We start from the raw sequence: 9,429 nt of genomic DNA, 5'->3' as shown, positions 1-9,429 counted from the left end.
ATAAGGTAGGGGAAAATGTGTTAATGAAAAAAAGGATGAAGTAAGTATTGTAATATCTAATGGTAATAAAGTAGGGGGAAATGTGTTAATGAAAAAAATGATGAAGTAAGTATTGTAATATCTAATGATAATAAAGCAGGGGGAAATGTGTTAATGAAAAAAGGATGAAATAAGTATTGTAATGTCTAATGGTAATAAAGTAGGGGGAATGTGTTAATGAAAAAAAGGATGAAGTAAGTATTGTAATATCTAATGGTAATAAGGTAGGGGAAATGTGTTAATGAAAAAAAGGATGAAGTAAGTATTGTAATATCTAATGGTAATAAAGTAGGGGAAATGTGTTAATGAAAAAAGGATGAAGTAAGTATTGTAATATCTAATGGTAATAAAGTAGGGGGGAATGTGTTAATGAAAAAAGGATGAAGTAAGTATTCTAATATCTAATGGTAATAAGGTAGGGGGAAATGTGTTAATGAAAAAAGGACGAAGTAAGTATTGTAATATATAATGGTAATAAAGTAGGGGAAATGTGTTAATGAAAAAAGAATGAAGTAAGTATTGCAATACCTAATGGCAATAAAGTAGGGGGAAATGTGTTAATGAAAAAAGGATGAAGTAAGTTTTGTAATATCTAATGGTAATAAAGTAGGGGGAATGTGTTAATGAAAAAAGGATGAAGTAAGTATTGTAATATCTAATGGTAATAAGATAGGGGAAATGTGTTATTGAAAAAAGGATGAAGTAAGTATTGTAATATCTAATGGTAATAAAGTAGGGGAAATGTGTTAATGAAAAAAGGATTAAGTAAGTATTGTAATATCTAATGGTAATAAAGTAGGGGGAATGTGTTAATGAAAAAGGATGAAGTAAGTATTGTAATATCTAATGGTAATCAGTAGGGGGAATGTGTTAATGAAAAAAGGATGAAATAAGTATTGTAATATCTAATGGTACTAAAGTAGAGGAAATGTGTTAATGAAAAAAGGATGAAATAAGTATTGCAATATCTAATGGTAATAAAGTAGGGGGAAATGTATTAATGAAAAAAAGGATGAAGTAAGTATTGTAATATCTAATGGTAATAAGGTAGGGGAAAATGTATTAATGAAAAAAGGATGAAGTAAGTATTGTAATATCTAATGGTAATGAAGTAGGGGGAAATGTGTTAATGAAAAAAGGATGAAGTAAGTATTGTAATATCTAATGATAATAAAGTAGGGGGAAATGTGTTAATGAAAAAAGGATGACGTAAGTATTGTAATGTCTAATGGTAATACAGTAGGGGGAATGTGTTAATGAAAAAAAGGATGAAGTAAGTATTGTAATATCTAATGGTAATAAGGTAGGGGAAATGTGTTAATGAAAAAAGGATGAAGTATGTATTGTAATATCTAATGGTAATAAGTTAGGGGTAATGTTTTAATGAAAAAAGTATTAAGTAAGTATTGTAATATCTAATGGTAATAAAGTAGGGGGGAAATGTGTTAATGAAAAAGGATGAAGTAAGTATTGTAATATCTAATGGTAATAAAGTAGGGTGAAATGTGTTAATGAAAAAAGGATGAAGTAAGTATTGTAATATCTAATGGTAATAAGGTACGGGAAAATGTGTTAATGAAAAAAGGATGAAGTAATAAAAGATTACTTAAAGTAACTTGTTGTATTTAAGGAGGATGGGAGTCACTGTACTGAGAGCGTTGAAAATAAATTGAAAGTGATAAGTCATGTGTTTGTGATGCGAATGTAAAGAATGTTAGGAAAATAAATTCAATAGGTGCTAGGAAAGGAAAGGAGTAGATTTACATGTGTTGATTCAGAATATCAAGGAATAGTTGCAACTTGAACTCAGAGAAATATTCAATTGTGGAAAGAATAAAATATGAAGAAAATGATTTTTTTAAATATTTCCCTTAAAGTTAAAAAGAAGGAAAGGTGATAATTTTAAAATGCTTTCAGTAAATGTGAATAGTATTATTAATATTGTAAGAAGGATATGGATACTTGAATAATGTGCTAAATGTGATATACTATTTTTAAAGAGGATATAAGAGTCATGATTAGTAAGATTACATGGGTCTATGTTCAGCCATCGAATGGAACTTCCATTGAATGGCTGAACATCGAACCCTATCCATAGAATGTTCATTTAGCAAACATTCATTTCATCAATTGGGAAAGTAGCCATTTGGCCACCACTTCCCCATATGCCTTTTTCCCCACTGTAGTGTGGTCTTGGAGTTTGTATATATAGGTAGTGGGGTGTGGGGGTCAAAGCCCATTGGGCCAACTGGGTGGGTTCAAAATACTGCTTCCAGACAGTAGAGAGCCCAGCACAGATCCTCCTGGTATGTCACTTATAATTGGTCTACTGATAGAAGTGGAATCCCCAACTTTGACAGCATGAGTTCTGTCTGTGAGCCAGTTGGCTACCCATCTAGTGAGGTATGGTTTAATCCCCAGATGGGAGAGTTTCTCAGTGATACTTGAGTAAGGAATTGTATCAATATCCTTGCTAAATCAAGACAGGTGGTATGTACTGCTTTGCCCTCATCCAGGGCCTTAGTGACCTGCTCAAAGAATTCCACCAGATTCAACAAGCATGATCTACCCTTTGACAAAACTAAACTGAGTCAAGTAAAGAGTATGAAAGTCAGCTTTGTCCTTATTGATAAGGTCCATGATGATGATTCTTTCCATGGCCTTGTAGATAAAGCTGATTAGGCTTATGGGTCAATAGTTTCCAGGGTCGGTTGATGGACCCCCTTTGTGCAAGGAGACTACTGTTGTTGTTCTTCACTCTGCTGGAACAAAGCCAGTGCTCAGGCTGAGGTTAAACAGAGTGTCAAGTGGTTCCACTTGGTTTTGTTCTAGATTGTTTAGTAAGCAGCCTTGGATGTTATCTGGTCCCACAGAGGCCATGTTTTTGGCCTTGGAATTTTGGAGGGACTGTATTCTGTAAAAAAACAGGGACAAGATTAGATGCAATAGTGGCAGGCTGGGAACGTTAACTACTGTGTATATGAATTGGAGAAAATATGTTTACAGGAATTATAGCATTATATGCCTATACAAATGGCAAGGTAAAAGAGACTTTGTTTCATCAAATATTAGATTATGTGGTGGTTAATATGAAAATTATTATTGCAGGGACTTTAATTATGATTAATAGGTTCGTAGGTTCATAGGTTGGTACTAGGCTAAACCTATGGCCTATACAAGCCTAGCCATAACAATTCCCTGGATATTTCTCCCCATAATATTAATTCCCTGGACCCTTGTCTAGCAGGGTGACTGACATGATCCCCGATGTGAATTTCCTATCTCCCATCCAATTGTCAAGGTTCCTTTTGAAGAGGGCCAAGGAGGCGCTCTGCTTGACATGTATGGACAGTCTATTTTAGAGTATGGGGAGCCTCTGTGTCAGGAACCTATCCCTCCAGCATGTTTTGTTCATTGTGATGACAAGGTATTTGGATTTCTTTAAGTGGAGCATGTCCAACAGCTTAGGGTTTGACATGGCCTTATATGTTAAGCAGAGATCACCTCTGAGTAGACAATATGCCACAGAGTATAGCTGGAGTTTTTTTGGACGATCAGCATAAGGCATCTGCTTTAGGCCTGTGATTCTTTTAGTGAGGTATTTCTGTGGCCTTTCTAGCTGTTGCAGATGTCTTGTGAGGTACATACCAAATGGGGCGTTAATGGGGCTAATGAGGGATGAGTACAGTGGGACAAGGACCTCCTTTTTCTGGATGAAAAGCCCTTAGTGATGAGGTGTGCCACATAGGAGGATTTCCTGACTGTTGTGGTGATGTGGTTATTGAAGATGAGACCACTGTCCACCTGTGTCCCTAAGTCTCTCATCACACTTCCAGTGTTTAGTGTACTGCCACCTATATGGTAATTCATGGGTACATTTTTTTTCCCAAAGGGGATAACTATCTTAAGGAGAAAATGTAAAAAGAAAGGTAAAAATATTAAAAATACAAAAACTGATAAAATGTGGTAAGTTAACTGTGTGGAATAGAAGTCAATGGTGTTGTAAAGACTGGCAAATAAATTTGAAATTGATTATTTTGTACTTTTGACTCTTAACTGTCCAGATTTCTGGCTCAGAATTTTAGTCTGTTCCTCATAAAATGTGTGGTCTTCTGACAAACTACAGAGTACTGAAGTCACTAAATATAGGACAGTGCAGTGGTGCAGTGGTTAACATTGTCGCCTCACCGCAATAGGTTCTCAGGTTCAATTCCCGGCTGGAGTGCCTTCTGTGCACAGTCTGCATGTCATCCCTGTGTTTGTGTGGGTTTCCTCCTGGTACTCCATTTTCCTCCCACATTCAAAAAAGACATGCGTCTAGAGCATTTCTCCCAGGGCCTCCAGTGAAAAGAGGCTCTGTCCTTGTCAGACTTTCCCAGTCAACAAATGTTAAATAAATAAATAAAATAAATAGTAACAGTCATATGAATTTCAGACTTCATATCCTTCAAAAAATGTATAACTCAAAATCTTTTTTTCTAGCAACTTTCTAAGTTTATAAGGACAATATTTAAAATTTGACCCTGTTTTTGTGCCTTTGTACCCCGATTATTTTTGGCTTTGTCCATATGGCTTGTGTTAAGAGGTTGTGAGCTATGTTTGGGTATAGCAGATGCTGATTCAGTAGAGACAGTGTTTTTAGCAAAATGGATGTAGGTGATAGAGGAAGTAGAGTATATTAAAATGGAGAAGGGGGAATAAAAAAAATGAGAGATTATGAGATAAATTTGGAAAGTGGGAAGCATTGCAGTTATAGAGGGATCATATAACTACAAAGGACTTTTATAAAAATAGTCTGAATGGTAGACTGAGTTTAAAATAGTAATGTTTTTTTCAATGATAGGATGATGTAAGGAAGGAAGAGAATGTGAAGTATGGAAAGATGTAGAGAAATGTACTGGAGAACTTAGAGATTAATACAAGAGAGTATTATTATTATTTGGAAAAGGACATATATTATAGAAATTAAGAAAAATTAAGATATTTCTGTTTGGGCATAGATATTATTTAAAATGGAGAAGGGAAGAGGTGTCTGCATATTCGGGTAAATAGTAAAGGAGGATATTAGTATAATGAGGGAAATGAAAACTGCAAAAGGAGAAGTAAAAAGAGCACAAGAACAGATTGGGTATTGAAGTCCAGCTTGTAGAAAATATGTATAAGAGTAAAAAGAAAGAAAACAAGAGAAAATGGAAAGCAAAAAAAAAAAAAAAATCAATAGTAAGTTAATGAAGAATTTGAAAAGTAATTGCTATTAGTGAATCTGATGAAGTATTTTGGAAAGCAAATGTTGATTCAGTATCACGTCCATGCAGTACAGGGTATTAAATGTACAAATAATTAAAGGATAGGCAGAGACTGTGCTTTATAAACAGTTTGAATGAATAGCTGAAAGAAGGGTTTGTTTACGAAGAGTTATGTAGTGGGATATTTAAATTTATATGAGAAAAGAATGCAATAAAAAACGAAGACCTATCACATTAAATAATATAGACTATAAATGTTTTATGAGAGTAATACAGAGCAGAATTTGAGGAAGGTTGAAGGACATTATGAAAGAAAGTATATATATATATATATATATATATATATATATATATATATATATATATATATATATATATATATATATATATATATATATATGGTATAAAAGTGAAGGGATGCCAGGAATTATTGGTGATTCAAGAAATTGTGGATGATATTACAATGATGATATTACAACTAAAGGGAAAGATGTGAAACTTAAGATAGGTGATATTAGTAAGGCATTGATACAGTATGAAATAATGCTTTGTGGGATGTTATAGAAAAGTATGGAGTGGGTAATAGAATTAGGAGGCTAGGTATGTTAGCATATCAAAATAATAGAGTTAGGGTTATGGTGTTAGTGAATGGGTGGCTAAGTAAAGAAATATGCATGAGTTGTGATATAAGACAAGGATGTCCCATGAGTGGGATATTGTACACTTTAGTAATGAATGGGATAGCGAGTGAAGTAGCTTATAAAATGAAAGATGCTAGATATGTGATGCAAAAGATAGTGGTGATTCCAATAGTCTTTCATATGCAGTTGATAACGTTGTGGTTGCTGAGCATAAAATATGGTTGAAGGAAGTGTTGGTTTGTTTGAATGGATGATTAAAGGAAATGGGCATGGCTTTCAATAAAGATAAAAGGGTTTGAGTGACACTCTCAACATTGCAGGGTGTATTTATCAACGAATGCAGTATTTTTGTTAGGGATAACATTTGGGAAAATTATGTAGTTATGAGACATTGGGAGGGTCTGATAAAAGAAAAACAAATAGTTTTTATGTGGAGGGCTTATAGATTTAAACCTGTATAGAGTATTAAAGTGGCTAAATGAAGAAAATGAGAAATTAGTAGTGAAAACATTTAAATATAAGCACAAAAAAAGTTTCAGAGATGATGAGAATAAGAAAGAGATAATTTTTAGTTTTTTAATTTATATAATCGTTATCAGGAACAGTACTAATATGGGAATGAAAATTGATAGTATAGAGAAGAATAAAAGGATGTGGTATAATAATGTGATGAAACAATATGATTATGTAAATCCATGGGAAAATTTACCAGAAGAAGTGATAAAAGCTATTAAAGTCTTCTTCTTCTATCTCTCGCTGGCAACCAGTGAAGGTGGTTGACCCCATAGTCAATACACTGCTGTGGGTGCTGCTGGATTCTGGACTTCCTTCATGATGCCTTTCCATGCTGTTATGTCCATGGCAATATTTCTAGCCTCCTGTAGGTCAAGTCACTGGCTTCTCAGGTCCTCTACAACCTGTGCAGCCCATGTCTTTTTTGGTGCAGGTTTGGAACTCTCCAGTTCATGGGGCGCTTTCTCCATACTAGTTAGTATGGCAATCAGTTGGTGTCCATCCTGCATGTGTCTAAACCAGTGCAGCCTCCTGTTCTGGATCTGTTTGCTGATCATTGGCTGCTGATCACATCTAGTCTGGATGCTCTCGTTTCTAATGTGGTCACAACGTGAGATACCCAAGATTTGGTGCAGGCATCGCATTTGGAAAACCTCAGGCTTGTTCATGTTTGGCTTGAGGATGATCCATGTTTCTGATTCATAAAGGAGATTTGGCAAGATCAGTGCCTAGAAAACACAAATCATAGTGGTGATAAGAGATGTTTGTCCGATTCCATAGACATGACTTGACAAAGGCAAATTCTGCGGTGGCTTGTCCAATCCTGCTATGGACTTCAACTATTGATGCCACCTTCGTCTCCTGGACCAGTAAAATCATTAAAGTAGGTAAAAAGCAATGTACAAAGTGTAGGTATTTTCAGGATTTCCTATGGAGACTGGTAATAAGTTACCTGTAAATGGAAATATGCCAAATAAAAAGCAAGTTGAAAGAGTGTGCTTATTTTATGGGGATTAAGAAACAACAGAGCATGCTTTTTTTTTTTTAAATGTAACAGTGATTAAACTTTGAAAAAAGTTGTGTGAAGAAAAAATTTTTTGGAGAATTTTAATGATAGACAATATAGATATGAATATGATTGTGTATGGATATTATAAAAACAAATAAGAATATAGGAGAAGGGTAGATAAGATTTTATTTTATGTAATATGGGTTAATTTACACAAAAGATTGAATGAAACTTTTTTAATGGGAAATGGATTTTGGCTGATATATTGCAAAAAATAGATTACAGTTATGGATGAAGGAGTATGAGTCAATTATGGAATGATGATGATGGTATATAGGAATGTGCAGATATGTACCAATAAATGTGTAAATAATGTTTTATGCTGTGTTAATTTACTCTTTTCAGTAGGTGTCATGGGAATCTTTTACACCCAACTGAGCTACCACCAACACAAGTAGATGGGACCTTGATTTAGTGTATCATTCACAGGAAAATACACTCGAGTGCAGTCCCCCCCCCCCCTCCATGATGCACTGCAGTGCCAGTATTCCTTCTAATTGGTGAGGGAATAGAATCACAACCTTCAGCTCCTAAGGTGAGTGTGCAACTGGTAGCTCCACTGACACAGCCATATGTAATACCTCTTTTTAAAGGGGCTGGTGTTACATTAACCATCCTCCTTCCTTCTTTTAGGCAAAAAAATATTGTTGTACGAAGACAAAAGAGCTAAGGGAAACATTATGACTAATATGTTTAGAGAATCATTGTATTATGCAGTCTCTAAAATGACAATGTGTTAAATAAACAAGTGTAATTTGGTATTTGCAGAGCTCCACAATTTGAGTGGTGTTGGTGGTGGTGACAACGATGATACCTTGCTACTGAAGATTTACCTGCAGAAATGTGCCACTGAATTGATTCTAAGCCAGCAGCTCTCCCTTTTTGCCCCCACATTATTTGTACTGTTGCACTTGATGAATTGCATCCATCATCCGAGTAAAGAAGGGACAAATGATCTGCAGTCCACAACAACTTTCATTTTGTTTTGTTACCAATGAGTACTTTCAAAGGTGATTTATGTTTGCCAGCTATCTCTTGTAGTCTTCCCCACACACTGTTTTGCAGCAATGCTTGACATGTCACAGCCACATACAAATCGATGCATCTAACCCTGTCCACTTCCAGAGACATTTTCCTCCAGGGATGAGGGGTACTGTTTATAAAATAATACTTTCTGAGCATCTTATTAGTCAGTTTGATGCTTCTAACAGACTAAATGACCAATAGGAGCCTGACTCCCTCTTGTTGTTTGACAGTTTTATGACCTGTAACATTGCAAGCTCATTTTAGCCATGAGATTTGCATTTTAGTTGAAAAGATGCATTGCTCAGACAGATGTTAAGAAGCCTCCAGTTACATAAGTAAGACTTTTTGGAATCCTGTTTCATCTAATGTTGAGAAAATGAAAAAAAAGATAATCTAAATTCCTGGCTCCATCTTTTTGTATTTTAGTTATTTTCAACAGTTCTGAGAATCTAGTACTTGCGCTATATGATTTTAAGGCATTGCTGTTCTGGTAGTATTTAATTTGTGTGGGCACAGACTATTCTCAAGTATGTATTCATACATGTGACTTAGAGTTTTCTATAATCTATGATTTTGGACTATTTCTAATGTTTTTCTCACTTTGAAGTTCTGTGGTTTACTCAGACTACACATAACCCACAGAGTATTTTGTTTTTGTTTTTTTTTAATCCAAGCTCACATTTCAGGATAAGGATATGCTGAGTGTTTCATAAACAGTACCCAAGATGTCCTAAGTGTAAAACAAAATGCTAAAAGCCATGCAATGGAAAGTGGTTGCCATAAGTGTCTTCAAAGCAGCATATGGCTTAGATTTAAAACATGTCAGTAATAGTAAACAATGCTGCATATCAAAAGTTACAGAAGGAAGATAAAACAAATTTGTGCATGCTTCCTG

The sequence above is a fragment of the Protopterus annectens genome, chromosome 2.part0 (genome assembly GCF_019279795.1).
Source record: "Protopterus annectens isolate FY-2018-M chromosome 2.part0, PAN1.0, whole genome shotgun sequence".
NCBI classification, from domain to species: Eukaryota; Metazoa; Chordata; order Ceratodontiformes; family Protopteridae; genus Protopterus; species Protopterus annectens.
Note: the sequence above shows the minus strand (reverse complement) of the source record.